Below are 18,761 nucleotides of genomic sequence, written 5' to 3'. Positions count from 1 at the left end.
AAAGGAAAAAATAGCAAACTTCGTCCCTTTTTTTTAGTAATGTAGAAATGTTGGGAGACAGTTTGGGTGGAGAAGGAGAGAATCCTCTGTGCAACTCCTCATCAGTCATGTTTAGTTCAATGAAATTTCTATACTCAGTATCATGCACTCATTTCTCTCCCGCATCTCAGGTGCGAGGAGGTAGCATGTGTCCTACTGACAGGGTCAAGTGAGAGAGATTGGCCGGGCTTCAGCACCGCAACAGACAGGCCTCTATTGGGGAAACAGTCCAGGCTGTGAGTTTGTTTGTGTACGGTAACAACCTTCAGAGAACCTTCCAAGGCAGCAAAATAATAAAGATCTATACTTAAATTCCAATCAACAAGATTCATAGGAAATATCATTGAAGAAATCGTATGGTTGCCTGCAAGTGCAAATGTTTCATCCTTTATGTGTAGGCTGTTCTCTGCAGATAAATAGATAAAATCGTTTTCTCTTAAACAGTGTAAATTATTGTTATTTTCTCAGCTCCGTTGTACCATTGTGACTATATTTGCACAATGACAAACAAAAAATCCTTGAAATCATGTTATTTCATGTCAGACTTGAATACACTGGATCAGGTACACTCTAAAAGCTAATTCAGAGGACCTTTAGCCATTACTTAAATATATATATATATATATATATATATATATATATATATATATATATACGGCTGTGTGTGTGTGTGTGTATATATATATATATATAAGTTTTATATCATTGTATTGTTAGACGTTAGACTATTTGTTTGTAATTGTTATTTTCTTGAGCTTCGATGACACACAAATTATAGGTTACCTATTGTTTCAGCAGACTATCATGACTAACCCGAACTTAAAATCTTCGATTCATCAATAAAGAAGTAAATTCGAGTTCTGGTAACTTAAATTTGTTTGATCGACGATTTGTTTTCTCAACACGTTCGTTTGCATTTTCCAGCCCACTTGGACATGATCTGGCTCAAACCGACTGACCAAGGACAAAACGCAGAAAAGCAAAGCACGTTTTTCACATTAGGTGAGTGTAATTACAGTTGCAAACATATTTTCTGTATGACCTTAAACGGCCTGGTTATTTTTCCTTTCGACTGTGATAATAACATACACTGCCCGTTTAGCGGCAGTGTTGAATGTAGACACTCTGTGTCAATTAGCTTCTCTTAAATCGGTCATAGTCCGACAGACCAGCAGGTGGTCTAAATCTAACGTTGAGTGGAAAGGGAATAATTTTTTGCTTAAAATTATTTGCTTTGACTCAGAATTCTGTTTGTGAGCTAATAAAACATCGAATTCTGGCAAGTCTACCCTGAAATGTTACTGTAGCTAAAAAGGAGAACAAGACAACCACTTGGAGCATATTGGAGGGTATGAAACAACCACTAATTTAAACATATCTGAACAGAAATCAATTGAGTGCTTTATTATGAAAGTAAATGTCAGTCTTTTGTTGCAAAGCAATTTGTCAAATTTACGTTTGGGTGTCTTTCGGTTAAATCAAGGGTCACTGTATATCATGTTCGTGCCATATGCAGTCAACTTAAAAACACTTCGTGTTGACAGTTATTAAGTTTATTCTACTTAGAAATGATTTTTCTTTTAAATTGTGGCAGAAACAGCTAATTCACCGTAAATAAAACGTTGTGTTGGATCAGTGTAATTCTACCAGCAGTTGGTATAACTCAAAAAGATAGATGCAAAACGTTGGCTTATTTGTATTTTTTTTTTTTTGACCCAATGTTTTATTTTTAGAGCGTAAGTTCACCAGGAAAGCTCTTCTATTCAAATATTTCCTTTTGATTTCACAGCCTTTATTCGTGTTGAGCTGAAAATAAAACAATACTTAAACCCTAAGCCAGTTGCATTCTATGAATGCATTTGTCCTGAGATGGTCACAATGATGAAATCTTTACTCTGATCCTGATAAATGCCTGTATATTATTTGTGTGTGAGTCTTGGTGTGTGTGGTTGTTGAATGTGCAGAAAACATCCTCAGTCCCCCTTCAGTGTGTACCTTTAGTCAAAGCACAGTTTAGTTAGCAGAGCTAGGCGGAAGCTTTTCTTTTACCTCCTTTCAAAGTGTTGATGTCCCTTTATCTTTTCACTTTCTTTTTCCTCTTGTTGCACATCAAACAAAATCCTTTACCCAAGAGGGCTTCTCGCACCCTGAAGCTGCTCTTGATCTTTGTCCGAGTGGTTCTCTTTGACAGCTTACAAATGAACCTGACCTCTCTACACTCAGCCTGGCTCCTTTCCACTGGACCCTGTTGGAGCACGCAGCCATGGTGTCTGTCATCAAAAGACACTCTGTCGACCTCTGCTGCTGTCTGAGGTATTGACGTGCTTTGTGTCTTGTCTTCATGGGTGCTCCAGAGTGCAACCTTTTCATTTCCTCAGCATCTGCCCTATGGCCTGAGTGCTCCTCATTGCTTTGTGTGAGAGAGATATCTCAGCTGTCACTGCAATGAGCAAGCACACTATGTAAAAGCCATACACATTGGTGAGATGTCATCAAGAAGCCCTGTTACGTCATAGGTGTGTCCCATCCTATGACTTTCATATTGATGCTTGAGTATTAAACATACAACTCAAGTATATGCTTGAAACTTTCACTGAACTCGAATTCTTCCAGATTAATTGTTGCATGATGAAAGAAAGAAAACGCGATGATGCAACTTTGAAGAAACTAAAGTTCATTTGAGGTGACTACACAAATAATGGTCATGTTACACTTTGGCAGGAGAATAAAAAGCCAGGAAAAGCCTTTGAACAGTAGCTCATATTAATATGCAGTGGACCAGAACCCTGCAACAGCATTGTACATGCACATTTAGTCAGTGCCAACATTTTGAGTTTTATGTTTTGTCAGTGTATTCAAATGGCTTAAGCCTCAGCAGAAGTCAGAGCACTGAAGTACTTCCAGTATCTTCTCTTTCAAAGCCTGGTTATCATGCACTGTATAGTATCCATGAAATCTGTCCTGTAAAAATGAACTAGTTTGCAGGAATGAATTAAAGTGATGAAATGTTATATCTAACAGCACTCTAAAACCATGTGAACCGACATTCCATTAATGTTAGCTTTGCATGAGATTTTGAAATGCGTAACAATTTATACTTTCCTTGTGTAATATAGTACATGTCAGTGTTCACACCACATGTTAGCACTGACAAACAGAAGCTCTGAGACAGACTAGGCATCCATGATGACATACATGAGCTGGGTCCAATGACAGATCAATCCAGGCTGCAGGCCCAAAACAGCTTTTTTTTCCCAGTTTATGTATGTGGTGTTGTTTTATTAATTATATTCTTCTTTCCCTGGATGAGAGCGCTTAGCAGATAACGAACAGTATTATTTACAAATGAGGCACACAGCGGCAGACGAATGGGGAGCAAAGGAAGCGGTTGAGGGGAGAACAGCTGTGTGGAGCCCAGAAGCCCACAGGAGGCTATTCCTATCTCTGTGCTACCAGCTCCTCACCCACTCCCATGCAGCATCTGTCCATCCAGCGTACTTCTCTGCAGAACCCACAGAGCACACCGCAGTTCCAACTGGCATACTGCGGCTGTTGCCCTCAGTTGCATGCCAGAATGCAGTGGAAAAGGCATGACCACATTTATATGCATTTACTAAGCAGCATTTTGTCAGCTGTCAACCAGGCTGCAGAATACCCTGCGTGTGGGTAATGAATGTCCTTTGTGTTATGTTGTGTTGTTTTCTTGGTACTCACTCATGCAAGCACACTGAATCTTTTTTTTTCCCCTAAATCCCTGTGAGTAACCCCCTTTCTCTCAGTAGTGCTTGACAGCTCACACAAGCAACATGTAGATGTCATGCAAATCAAAATCCTGAAGAGAAACGATAAGAGTGCCTTTCCACCTCACCCAAGTCAATTCATTTGAATTAAATCATTTAGTTCTTTCTTAAATTATTCTTGTCTTCTGATATTTATGCTATTTTGATCAATAAAAATAATATTATAAATATTCTAAATAACAACTTATATATGGTTATAGTACTGAAAGCCATATTTGACATCAGACTTAAATAAACACATAATGCCAGTATTTAATAAATAATTGACTGTTACCAACTGTGAAGATCAACGACAGTTAGAACAATCAGCGTTTCATAGCATTTATCTTTAGCTGACCAGGTTTAGAAACGGATCTACCTCCCCCCTGTCTCTCTCTCTCTCTCTCTCTCTCTCTCGCTCTCTCTCTCTCTCTGTGTGTGTGGGTGTGGGTGCCCCTCTGTCTTTCTCTCATTTTCTCTCCTCTGCCTCTGCGTTGTGGCTCTCCCAAAGTCATCCTAATTAGTGTTTAATGCAGGACTCCCATCGGCAAGGTCACTACTGCCTCTGTGCTGCTCTGTCGTCGGGACGATGCCAGAAATAATGAAAGGCCTATCTGCTGCCATCAGCAAAGGGGAAATCACTGCAGAGTATCTGACACCAACAGTTAATAACAGCAGTAGCTGGTATAGTTAAAACAGAGTAGCTGACACCAATAGTTAATAACAACACAATCTCACTTATACACCTGGATGATACCGGTAACATCATCAGTAAATTTTACTGGAATCAAGGATTTATGTGATCTTCTGTGTAAACAAGTAAGTTGTTTTGTTTTGTTTTCTAGTGACATCTAACTTGATTTGACTTCAATTTGTTGTACTTGTATTTTTCAACAGTCTAGCAGTTTCTAGTTTACCTGTGTTTCCCTTTGAGTTACATTTAAGAAAGTGCTTTAAAAAACTGTGTGTTGCTATTTTTGCTGCATTGCCATCCAGTGTGTCACACCAGGCTATTCATTCTTGGCCTGTGGACTAGAACAGTGAGTAGATCAATAGTTCAGCCCAGAGGAAGGTGCACCTTCCAAATGCGCCAATCAGTGACCATTTGAGCCTCTGAGAGAGGGACAGTCAGTAGAGGAGGTGATGCTGGAATACAATTCCAGTATTACCTTATGAAAATCTAGTGAGGAGCACTGATTACTCTTACCATGAAAAAAAGTTCTACAAGCTACTGAAGTGTATGGCAGAATTTCTCATTTCCCTCCAAACCATCAACTTCCTACTTGTGGAAACTAAATTAAAACAGCTCTAATTAGCTGAAATGGGAACCAAACTAACCAAACTGGTCTCACCAGACCGCAGTGTCTAATAATCAGCAATGACTTTATGCCAGTACAGTACAGATTATTCATTCTGCCTGGTTCTTAAAGAGAATGTGATGCACATACTTAAACTATACAAAGAATGTCAGCACTTTTCAGCCGGCAGTTTTTAAGGAGAAAATGCATTGATCAAGGGGAATACACAGACTGAGCAGCCTTATTTCAGAGCAGTGCCTTTGTTGTAAGGACACTGAAATATTATTTGTCTCCCTTTATTTTCAGTGACAATCAGCTTCCATATTTTTGTATTTTTCCTTCAGACTGCAATGCTTAAAGAGATATGTATGTGACTTTTCAGTTTTTTGTTTCTGATTTATTGAAGTTAATTAGGTTTTTCGTTGTATGTCCATTATCAGCAAGTCTATATCAAATAGTGGGAGGCTTCATTGGATTAACATTTCTGAGAGTCACTGTTAGCACATCCACACATAACACAGATGAAAACCTTTCATGAATTTGGGGTAGCTTCAGGCTTTTGTTGTTGTTGCTGTTTTTTAATTCCACTGGCACAAAATTTTAATCACATTCCACTGCAAGATACTGAGATTGATTCTGCTTTGATATGCCACATCATAAACTTTAGAACCGGTTGTTTTCTGTTCAACCTCTCTTCATTGTTTATGCTCCACTTGGATGTCTTGGATGTGAATATGTGGGCTCAATACGTTATCTCTGTTGAGTGAATGCAGAGCAGAAAACCTCTGGATGGATAAAGGGTTTTTCACAAGACACTTCTGTTTCTGTGAAACTGAATAGTATAGTGTATTACTGTGATATAGGTTACTACTCACAATAGTATTATTATTGGCTGCATATCCTGAAATACTTTTCTCATGTGTCCAATTCTCTCTCTCTCTCTCTCTCTCTCTCTCTCTACCTCTCTTTGTGATTTTAAAGTAAGAACAGTCCCTACCCACAGAGTTACAAATGTTGTTTTCCAGCCATTTTAGACTCAGCCCATCCTATCGTATTTTTTATTTTATCAGGCCAAGGAACCATCATACCAGAGTGTTGTTGTTTTTTTACATCCTTTAATGAGAACTGAACGGTTAAATTTCTGCAAAATATATTTCACAAATATATATATACAAATAGATTCAGTACTTGATCAAAACCACTTAATTAAGTGTGATCAGCCAGTTTAGCATCTAAAATTTTAGTCTCTGGTCTTAGATTTGATCTTTCAAAAAAGAATACTTTCTCAAAAAAAGAAACATTTGTTTTTCAAAAAAAGGTTCACAACTCATTCCAGTTTTTCTATTTTGTTTTGTTTTTTTTCTCAGGAATGTATTTACTGTGCACAATTGTTTCAGTTATGATAGACAGCCACTTTACGTACAGATTATAGCAAATATTTAGCAAATATTTGGCATTTGCTTGTGAAAAAAAAACAAAAACTTGTGTGTGAACACTTTACATATTAGACAACAACTGGGAAATTGTTTCAGCTGTTGTGCTCTTGTCATTTCAGGAAAAGAAAGATGTAGATTTGTATTGGAGGAAGATACCACCTGTGCCAACATTACAAATTCTACAAAATATCAGCATCAAGAAAGTCATGAATCCCACGCGCAAAACCCACAGCTGCACCCTGTGATCCACATTTATATGAACAATAAACTAGAAAAAAGAAAACAAAAAAGAGAAGTGTTAAGAAAATGATTGTCAAGGAAAAAAAATTGCTCAGAATCAGAATCATTGTGTTGCTAATTATGACATGCATACAAGGAATTTGTTCTGGTTTGTGGTGTAGGGACTGTCAACATACAATACATACATACAGTGTGCAGACCTAGCATAAACATTCAGACATATATAACATGCACACTTTGGTACACTGAATTTTGTGAAGTGCATGGTAAATAGGTACAGTAAGAGAAACTAGCAAGTATGTGAGTATTTAAATTGGCTTTAGTAGTTGTCTGGTACAGGAGGGATAAAAGTCTTGGGGGTGTATGGGACAGTTTCAAGAGATATGGGTGTGTTATACTACTCATACTCATTAAAAATATCTATCTATCTATCTATCTATCTGTCTATCTGTCTATCTATCTATCTATCTATCTATCTATCTATCTATCTATCTATCTATCTATCTATCTGTCTATCTATCTATCTATCTATCTATCTATCTATCTATCTATCTGTCTATCTATCTATCTATCTATTTATCTATCTATCTATCATACACATAACCAAACAAAGATGGAGGTGGTGAGGACACTTAGTTTGGTAGAGAGAGTAATGTAGAGCCTCCTGAGCTGTCTCAGGAGGAATCGTCTCTGCTGGGCTTTACTAACAATGGTGGACTGTCCTGTTTCAGGCTACTGGAAATGGTTGTCTTCAGGAACTTACAATATTTACAGTAGTGCCATTCATTTCCGGGGGGATGCAGGTGGGGTTGTCATTTGCTGATGTCCATCTTCACCTCAACTGTCTTGAGTGCAATGAACTTCAGGTTGTTGCACGCATACCATGACACAAGATCAGAACAGTATAGAAGTATTCCATAGTTAGTGCAAAGCTCATCTATGATTTAATGTTTGCCAGTTAATCAGCGTTTTTCTTAAGTACTCTTAAAGTTCCAAACTATTTAACACATTGTTATTAAATTAGGCTGTTGATGGGTATATATTAAATATAGTGACATTAATTAACTTAACTATGAATGAATACCTTAATAAGTGTCATTACTTCAAAAGAAAACAAGTAATACTTTATTGGGGTCTTTTACACCGCCAAAGTGTGTGTGTGTGTGTGTGTGTGTGTGTGTGTGTGTGTGTGTGTGTGTGTGTGTGTGTGTGTGCGCGTGCACGTGTGTTGGGGGGTGGGGGTTGCGTTACAGTGACAGGCATTCATATTGGTTTATGATGATGAATTGCAGCGAAGACAACTCATTCTTTAAATGGGTAAAGACATAAACAATAAATGAGCTAAATAGTAAAGCCTGAAACATAAGAGTAGTACATAATGAATAGTAAACAGCCCTCTATAGTTCATACCATCAGTCCAGTGTGAAGCTACATATTTGCCCCAAAGGTGGTTGTTTGTTTCTGCACACAGAAGTTCTGATTTGCTACCTCACAGGGACTGTGCAGGTGCAGGGTCTGAGAATGGACTGTGCAGTGTGGGTGGCAGCTGTGTGTGGCTCTGGAGAAGGCCACCATACCTAGCTGATTGACTCAGCACTTCAGAGGGTCTGTTAGGTGAGGTTCCCTCCCTTGAAGCAGTCCTTAGAGGGGTCATTCAATCCCACCATCGCAGCTGTGCATAACGCTTAATTAGTTTCTCTCCCCTCATTAATAAAACCAGGTGACTCAGTGCTCTCCTTGCTCTAAAGGGCCTCGACAGGAATCCCAGGTGCTCTTCTGCTACACGGAGTAAATAGGCTTGCAGATCTCAGTGGCCCCTATACGCCTATAAATAAATAGGCTCTCTGCATATGTAGCTAGATCTGCTGAAAACAAACCACCATACTGTTTTAGGTTACTTATGACTGAAGGTATAGTCTCAATATAGTAGGAATGACTCAAAACCTGTTATTCTCTTAGAATATGAATTTTGTACAAATGGGTTATCTACAGTCTGTAGGCTATACTAGAATGAGTTTGTCTGAATAGTTTATAATGGATCAGACTGACTGTAATATTTCACAGGGAGCTTTTTTTTTTCTTTCTTTTTTGTGTTCCAGTGGTTTTGAGTGTTTTTGAAATACTCTGACAATTTAAATACTTTGACAATTTCACCAAAGTGTCTAGTCATAGCAAAATATGATGTAATTCTTCCAGTAGGTCAGTGAAGTAGAATCACCCTTTTGCCTTGAGAACACACCTAAAATGCAAAAGCAAAGTTGACCATTTATAGTTAATGGTTTACAGGCCAAATTCCATCAGCACAGATAATGGCCACTATGCACTCACCGCAAGGACTTCAGCTATTCTGTTCACATGCGTTAAAATCCTGACTGTCACTTTGCTAGCTGTGTGTCTCAAACCATGTCAGGGAGCATGTGAGCCTAATTAAGGCTTATGTCAGTGTTATCTCTGACTCCTAAAAACACTTCCTGCAGAGCCTATTCCTTTTGGCAAGGTGGACTTGTATAATTGCCTTTCAGTGCTGAAAATAACCTGTATCTGTCTTGACAATCATTGTTCAGGAGAGCCCTACTGACAGTGAAAAGGTCATCGCAAATTACATAGTAGTTCTACGAGGAACACATTTAGAGTACTCAAAAGTCCAAAGAGCTTGAAACCTTGAGGTCATGAACAGAGTATTTTGCCAGGGCACATATATGGCATTATTATGATCAATTTTAAACAGCTAAACATAGTGTAACCAGAATCTTTATAAATATTTTAAACTCATCTGTACATTCTGCCAGCTTTGGTGGTCAAACTCTTTGCATGAATGTACACTGGTCAGTGTTACATTAGTGCGTCAACAGAATCCTGTGGCACGACAGTCTTTGCTTGCCTCACTTGCACATACTGTACTGGTCACAGTGTGCCATTTAATTGCATTTAGATGAGTAATTCCAAGGAAAGGAGATTCTATGAATAACTCCATTTAAAGCTGCTTTTCTTTAGAGAGTTTGCTTTAGGATTCTGGAATTGGGGTGTTCATTTTTTGCTTTCTATATGTAAAGATGACAATAAATTACATAGTCTACTAGACAGTGCTAATTCCAAAGAAAATGAAGAGATGTGAGAACTAGACCTATTAATGTGTCCAGTAGTGCAGTGCCAGGTAATAGTGCGTCTGCTCATGCTGAAAAGCATGAGCAGATTTTTGCAAAGTAATTCATGTCAATATTAATAATTAAATGAAATGTTCCAAAGCTAATCAATGTCTGACAATGGCAAAGTCAATATAGAATGTTCCAGTTATTTTACAAATGTCGCAGCTTAAAACCATATGACAGCCACAACACTTAAAACAGCATTGACTAATCTGACCCTATGTAAGCACAGATAAATAAACAGCTCCTCCCTGCTGAATAAATATATGTGTCACCTACTACATAATCGACATCATTGGTTGCATATTTATGTACATGAGGCATTGCAAATGATTTGTTGTATTTCTGTCATATTCCCATGTCTCTTAGATTTAAAGGTGTCATTCTCTGATTAGTGTAGTAATACTACAGTGTCATTAAGCACTTTAAAGCATCTTTACTCTTGTATCTAATCTCTCAGGATCTGTAACATGTCAGCACCTGACACCTCATTATTTATCCTATCCCTCAAAAACCGAGCAAAAACATGTAAAAAATGAAGGGCTCCATACTCATACAGGGCCCCTGTGAATACATATCGCATACACCTGTTTGGATCATCTTCTGTAAACACCACGTCTGTTTGTGAATTAGTGCCAGGTCTTCTCAGTTGACATGCAACCCATAAATCAGCTCCGGCCCAGATGCTGTAGGAGCAAGCTGGAAAAAGCCCCACTGTCAGTCAAAATTCTCTTTTGGGAGTAAGCCTGTCAGCGCTCCCGCCTCTTGCTTGTTCTTTTTCTTCAACGACTGGCTAACCATTTTGACCCATATCTCTCTGTCCTGGACTGAGCTGAAACGATGTAATTGTTTTCATGAATTACAGCTGTCTATTCTTACTTGGAAATAGGAGCATTTGTTGGCACAGATCTAAATATGCTTAGTGGAATTTGTGCATCACGAGCATAAATAATTATTTTCATTAAAAAAAGATGATGAAAAGCCCAATCCTTGACCCACCCAAAAATGAATTCATGCCACAAGCTGATGTAACATCTGTACAAAAGAGAATTTTTCTGTGTTGTTTCCTCCTTTTGTCCTGTTTTATCACCTTTTTGTTTTTTTTTGTTTTTTTTTTTTTTACACCTTTTTGTTCAACAGTGTTCCCCTCTTGTACTATTCAATGTACCCAACTTTATATGTGTAACCAGTCACTGGTTGGGTTCACATTAAATATTTTTTTTTTGCCCATTCAAGTCAGCCCTTTCCATGCCCTTTATTGTACCTTGCCGCATTGGCCTGGTATACTTGGTGTGAAAATGAGTCACTAAACCATGGAGACATATGCTTGGCCCACTGGACATATTATTATTATTATCATCAAATCCTTTTCTTCCTATAATTGATCATTTCATATATGGCCTTGTCAGTTTACTGATTAAACACCCACACAGTCCTCAGAATTAATCAAGAATGAGTGAACTTTACATAAATCATTTTAACCCCATGCCATCTCTATTCCTCAGTGTACCGTAATGAGATAATAATCTCTTAAACAATTAATAACCTCGCCATTGGCTGACACGACACATCTCTCTCTCCCCCTCCCAGTGCCGACTGTTATTTTAAGCTGTGAATGTGAAATGATTGAAGGGTCACAATGAGGTAGTAAATCTGATTTATTAGCCTGAAGAGAGGAGTGAGACTGAGGGTGGGTCACATGATGCAGCTCACATACACACACATGGCTTGTTACTGGGACTTCAGTCCTTTTATTCTGTACTGCGTTTGTTATCTCCCTGTTTTTCCTTACGACCTTCTGTCATCTCCGCCATGGTGTTCTATAAAAATATCTCCGCAGTAATTTATTTACCTTTCGGCACGACCACACACAGTGATAGTATGTAATGTAAGTGCAGAAGTTACACGGCTGGAGGATGGATCACTTATGCTTCCCCAAAGGCTCCAAACTGCACAAAGTAAACTGTATCAGAGATTAAAAAAATAAATAAATAAATAAAAATAAAAAAGTTACTCGTTTAGTGTCATATAAATCATACTTATGATTAAGTCAGGTGAAATCCTCCAAAAAATAACAGGCTCCTTCAGTATTTTCTGAGAGGTATACAGCTTTGTTTCAGGAGAGACTAGAGAATAGTCTGTGTTTACTGGACTCGGTCCCAGGTGTCCCAGGTTCTGATATAGTAATGTCATACTCCTAGAGAGTTTTTCCAGTGATGGGTAAGTATCTCCCTCAGAGCAGCTTCTCACACTTGGCTTTGGCACATAATAGCATTCAGTTCATTTTGAATCATTAATATCAAGAGGTTTTTTTAAACCCAATGCCAGGAGCACTGTATGAGGCATTTGGTGTTTGGCAGGACCAGACAATGGGGGAAGATCAAAGCATCATACAAGGACTTTGAAGGCAACTGTCAATCATTTTCGCAACACAGAATGTCTTATTGAAATTGAGTAGACACATGGGCAGATGTTTTGATGATGTTAGTTTTTACATACTGTTGTACCACTTTGTGTGCTCTGAGATGTGGCATTGTTTTAGCCACCCAAAAAGGTTGCGCATAGCCATCAGTATCAACATATATTTTTCACTATATAGTGTTTTTCATATGAGTCATGAATTATATGATCACAGGGCTTCTTATTCTAATCCCAGTCAGTCTGTGTCCCCTCAGTGTTGAGCACAGTTAATACTCACACATGAGCACAGCTAATGATGGCAGATATTTTCTTTTTTATTCACCGAGCTCAGTTCAAGTTAAAAAGCTGATTAATGAGGTTAAAGTGTATTGCTCTGCAGTGTTTAGATGGCTTTTGCCCTGCCATTTGTATCCATGAGATGAAAGAGGTAGTTTGTCGATTACCATAATGAGACACAACTTTTCACATGAGTCTAAGTCTCATCCAACAACATTTTACAGCTGAATTTATTTGGAGAACTGTGTGTGTCTGTACATATGACTGTTAATCCTGAATCAACAGACATTTAAACCCTTCCAATGACAGTGTATGTGTTCACATCAAGGCTATTCCCTCTAGTGATGTGAGTAATTATTAACAACTGCTTCCTTGAATAGGTGACAGGTATTTGTTTGTTTGTTTGTTTGTTTTCTGTTCCTACAGAAAGCAATGAATTGGAAGCACAGATGTAAAAATAGTCAACAGTGACAGCCTTGGTTGATTTTTGGGAAAATAGTTGAACAGTTTGGATGGAATATATTCATGCTAATATACATTCATGCTAATATAGTATTCCATTTTTATCAGCACAAGGCTGCTGTGAGTCAGTCTGATGTCATTCTCTGTTCATAACAATACAAGCTAGCACATCCCCTGTGTGCTACTCATGCATTCCAATCCAGTTAGCCCTGAGCCATACTTTCAAAGTGTCTGACATGCTTAAGGTTTACAGCTAGTAACTGAACTGGATCTCTTTGTTCAACTGTTCTGATGATATAAGTTCTTCCCCTCTGTTTTTTCTCTCTTTTTTTCCATAAGAACTCATTATCCAGTTAGACTAGACTTTAAACCCTGCTGTCAGAAGCCAGTTTCCTCAAGGCACAGTAGGACAAATGTTTTTATTCAGTACATTGTCTCTTTTAGAGGACTAAGCTGGTGCAAGAACTGTTTCATAGCTTTGTTAGTCACAACTCAGAAACACACTCCTCTACTGTGGGGACGAGGCATTAGTAAAATGAGAGAGAACTTATCACAGTTCAGTCTCAAGACTGATAACATCACTCGTCTACAGTAAAAGGATGGCTAACTGGTCCATTGCATGGATTCATTGAAATTAACCGTATATGTTGTGATATGTTATGACATCTGTCCCGCTAGCACAACCTAAGCCAAGTTTCTGGAGTTTTGTTTATGCGTTAAATCACAGTTCTTCCTCTGGAGTGTAGTTCACTGATAAACAGCAGTAGTATCTGGTGACAGTTCCCTGTCACACAGCATATTTGTCAAACACATATTATCAGAGGTCTAAAACTGTGTGTCCTTTGCTTTATGCACTCAGTTTAATTTGATGATGTAGGGATCCTCTCATAATTTTTAACAGTCCATGTAACAGTGCAGCAACAGGTCTAGGGTTTCTGGCTTAAGAGATTAATTAAAGATGATGTGTTGTCATGAACATTGTCTTGATGGGAAGAACTTTACACTGGCTATATACATTTTTCTGACTTTTACTGTGGTTGACTCTCTCAATTAGATATGATGAGTTACTTCTGTAATGTACATTGCTTTCAGATGAGTGGTTTGTGTGCATAAAGGCGTTATTTTGTCTTTGCTTATAAAGCAGCCAGCTGTGAGCTTACTTCCACTCTTTCCCAATTTTTGTAGCTGCAGATACACATAGTATTGAAGACACATATATGCCCAAATTGCATATGGGAGACCTTTTTGTCTGAATATTATTACTGTCTCCATTTAAACGACAGTACAGTCCTAAATATGGAGGCTTCCAGAGACAGTTTGCTCTCAAAGCAGAACATTTACTTTCTGTTCCCCTTTCTCTTGTATTTTTTTTGTCATGGACAATATTTTAAAAATATTAATGGTATTATCTCCCAGAAGTGTTGGAGTAGAATATTATTTATTTTAACTGAACTTTTAGGAAGACTTGCTCACATGTGTCAACTGTGCAAATAGTGTTGATTGTACACATAAAATGAATGCTGAATTTGCTTACATATGTATTTAATCATGTTTGATAGACACTGCCATAGTCAACCGTAAACAAATAAATCTGTGCTGAACACAAATATGGAAATTACTTGCATTATAATAAATCTAAATATCGCTCTGCAGCATAAGAATCCCAAAAACTTACATATCCGACCAAGAGTCAAAGATCTAACAGTTAACACTTGAAAACACTGGCTGCCTATCAGTGCATGCAGTGGAAAGAGGCCTCACACTACCCATAGAGCTTGGCCTCACCCTCCAGCTCTAGGCATCTGTGCTGCTGCCTACGTCCGCCAAGCGTGAATAATGGACGAGTGCTCCAATTAAATATTGAAATGAAGACACGGCAATGAAATGAATTTAAAGGGAGCGAGGGGCGTGTCGAACGACTGCTGGTAATTTGCCATCCCAGTGTGAAACCTTTGCTTTGAGACATTTGATATTTCTGTCTCAGTTTGCCTTGCATAAAAGAGAAAACAAAAATGATGGGGTTGTTGTTGTTGTTGTTGTTGTTGTTGTTTGTTTGTTTTAAATGCAAGGTCCAAGATGTGTGTAGACTTTAAGCAAAGACTACTCTGACACCCTCTGACACAGTTTACAGAGAGGACACTGTCCCATAACTGTCCTTTGAGTTAGAATAAGTTCATTCTCGAGAACTGATTTGTTAACACGCAGAAAGATGTGTTAACAGATCAGGTCTTAAGGATACATCACAAATAGTGCCTTGAATGATATAACAAGGAAAGAGAAATGTTTTCTCGAAGCTTCCATAAAATAAGTAATCACTTGCATGAATTTTATTGCTGCATCCACTCTGGTTGTATTCAAAAGGCGTTTGCAGTCTGCCCCCAGGACCTACTGGAAATAAGCTCTTGTGAAATCTTCTGGGCAATATTACTCATACAGTGCTCCTGCCCCAGACCTCTCATAGCTTTACATGCTCCCAGGATCAGTGGGTGACTAAGTGACTAAGACGAAGAGATGTACTGAAGTACTGAGGTCACTCATTCTATTTACACAAATGTGGTCACACAAAAAACCCTCACATGATTAAATGCAGTGCTTACAGCATTTATGGCTAACACTTTACATTATGGTCCTATCTATAAAGTGTTTATTGGCAACTGATAAATGTTTATATCCCATGCATATTATCGGTCCCTATGCTTGACATGTGAATCAAGCCTTCTTTGGTCGGGGTCATTATAGGTTTGCGCGCAATATGTGACTTTAAATGTTGAGTGCCTATTGAAAAGCTACTCATAAACCTTGGTGGTAATTCTTTAGAATGATGTGTCCGTCTCTTCCCTGCCCTTTTTCTTACGCACTGCACATGCCCTTCATAGTTGCTGATAAATTATGAGGCTTACAGGTAAATAGAAGCATACACTCTCACTTTCATGTCTTAGAGAAGGCAAGCACATATGGGCTCAACCATTGAGTGTATGCATATGAGTATGTGTGTATATGTACGTTAAGGAATGTCAGAATGGTACATCTCTGGTAAGTCCATTTAAGTATGGTATGTACTATATGCATATTGTGATCCCTAGGGAGGAGTTAGAGTGCTGATGAACAGAGAGGTCTAATCCTGGTCCACTGCTCTCTTTTGTGGCAGTCTATATGATTTTCATCAAACGTACTGTGTTATTAGAGATTTTTTTTCTAAACTCGTCAAGCACATTTTTCTGAACAGGTCAGAACAGTAAACTCAATATGAGCTATATATTATGATGCATTTTACTGAGGGCTTAGAAGAAGAGGAAGAAGAAGAACAAGAAGGATGAAATTATTGATCATGACAGATGTTACAGACATACATTTATATAATTTTTCACCAACATTGAACACTCCTTTCTCTTATTTTGCAGGTTGAGACCTCTGTGTTTCCAGACTCTCTTTCACTGTCACAAAATAGCCCACATCTCTGTAACATTGTGGGACCAGAGACTGTGATCAAATGACAAAGCCCTAAATATAAAAATGAGAGCTACAGTATTTATGACAAGTCACAGAACGAGCACCCGCAAACTTATCAGTTTTATGGTGGCTTTAAATCGGATTGTTATAGAGAAATTTATTGTTCAATCCTGGGCTTCTTCAAAGTGTTATTGAGGTTAGACAACTGGGCAATAAAAGCACAGCGAAATAATAATCTCAATAAGCCGTGGAACATGACCTGTAAAATGATTAGGGAGAAAATGACAGAAATATTCCAAGAGCTGTTTGAAAATTTACAGCTTTATTAGATTGGCTGTCTGGCCATCTCAGCAGAGACAGAGGATGATTTGAGGTGAGGGAGCATCATTTTAAAACTTGAAATCTATTGGCAATATTTACAAAAGCTTCCAAAGGAGAAAAAAAGGACTACATTGTTACTGTCACAAATTAATTTCTTTTAATCCCACTATCCGTACATTATCATTCGGAAATACACTTTCTTTAAAAATGATGGTGAAAACATAAATGGATCAAGAGAGAGGGGATGAGAAATAATTTAGAGAGCAGTTTTGAAAAATGAAGTAGGCAGGCTGTGTGTGGTATGTAACTGTGGGGGTTGGTGATGTGGGTGGGCACAAGCTTCCTTATAAATACATTTGTGTGTGTGTGTGTGTGTGTGTGTGTGTGTGTGTGTGTGTGTGTGTGTGTGCACGTGTCTGTGTGTGTATATGTGAGCGTATGTGCACAGATGAGTTTGGGTGTGCACGATAAAGCTAGATTGAGAGCCTGCAGACGGCATTATGGGACAGACGATTATTTTGGTCATACAAGGTCTTGCCCAAGGAGAAATGATTAAGACAGTCAGTGAATCAGAATTCAAATCCCAACATCATAGTGCATGCATGCAATCTTAACCATTTCCTTCTCATCAACAAGCATCCCATTATACCGGAATGGACCTTATTTTTTACATTTTATTTGAATTTGCTGGTTAAAAAATATATATTATGTAGTCCCATTTGTGTTTAAGACTGGTGAGTGAATTTATTCTGTACATGCACTATTTTATAATAGCCTGTCTCTCCTCTGCATCATCCTTGTTGAAATGTGAGCTCTTTTGGAGCTTTGCCCTGAGATGCACATTTAAAGTAGTGTTAAACACACCAGGTGTTGGATAGGATTATTCAAGGTTCATTGCATCATTAATGTAAAAGAGTATCCAGGATATCACAGTGCGTCATATATATTCATGCTCACAACATCAGGTTTTACTATGTCTGATCTGTGTCGTAGGATGCCATGATGGGGTTTATGGTGACAATCTGTTAGCCTAGCTAATTTAAATGACATTTACATTTTTTATGTTGGAGTATGAATTGGAATGTTTTTCATGACTAGGTGAGACACCAGGAGACATTTTAGAATCATAAGAGCAATGTTATCGAATAGTCTTCATGATAACCGTGAACTAGCTACGACTGTCACTATTTGATAGAGATAACAGTTACATTGTGGGTCATCTCAGAAGACAATGCATTGTGTGTATTATATAACCCTGCTCTTCAAACCTGAGTGCAGCATGACTCAAGGGCTACTAAATGAAATTATTTGCATCCTTGTAGTGTTCAGATTAACAACTGGCCTGACCTTGTCTTTACCTTGCTTTTTACTCTCTTCTGACACTGTGTTTTCAGATTAATATTTCATGTTTGCATTATAAAAGACTTTTTAGTGTTTCAGTTGAAGATAGTGCACTGTGGTTGTGAGAAGTTTGTGGGTATTGCTGTGCTGTGTTATTTGAGGTCGTTACAATAGAATTTCATAGGATGCATTATTTCTTGCCCAAACGAGGGGATGTTGAATCTGGTTTATTTATGGGGTTCTAATGGAGACATGGTTGAGTGGTGTGAGAGGTGTTCTCTTGCTGTTGATGGCTGCAATTGTCTTTCTCCGGAATACAGTAATAACCATATTAAAGATGCCTCTACACAGGGGGGATCAATCTGGCATGAAAGTTTAAAACCGACAGATGAATAATTAAGCAGCAATAAATCAGAACTGAATCATCGTAATGAGTGCACACTTTGACAATTTGCGTCTGCCGCTTCTCATCTTCTTATGAGCGTGAGAACGGATTTTGCATCTAATTTTTGAGTGAAGGTTGTCTGGAACTTTCTTTCAAATAATTATGAA

This window comes from Chanos chanos, chromosome 1, assembly GCF_902362185.1.
Source record: "Chanos chanos chromosome 1, fChaCha1.1, whole genome shotgun sequence".
Classification (NCBI taxonomy): Eukaryota; Metazoa; Chordata; class Actinopteri; order Gonorynchiformes; family Chanidae; genus Chanos; species Chanos chanos.
This window is presented reverse-complemented; position numbering follows the sequence as displayed.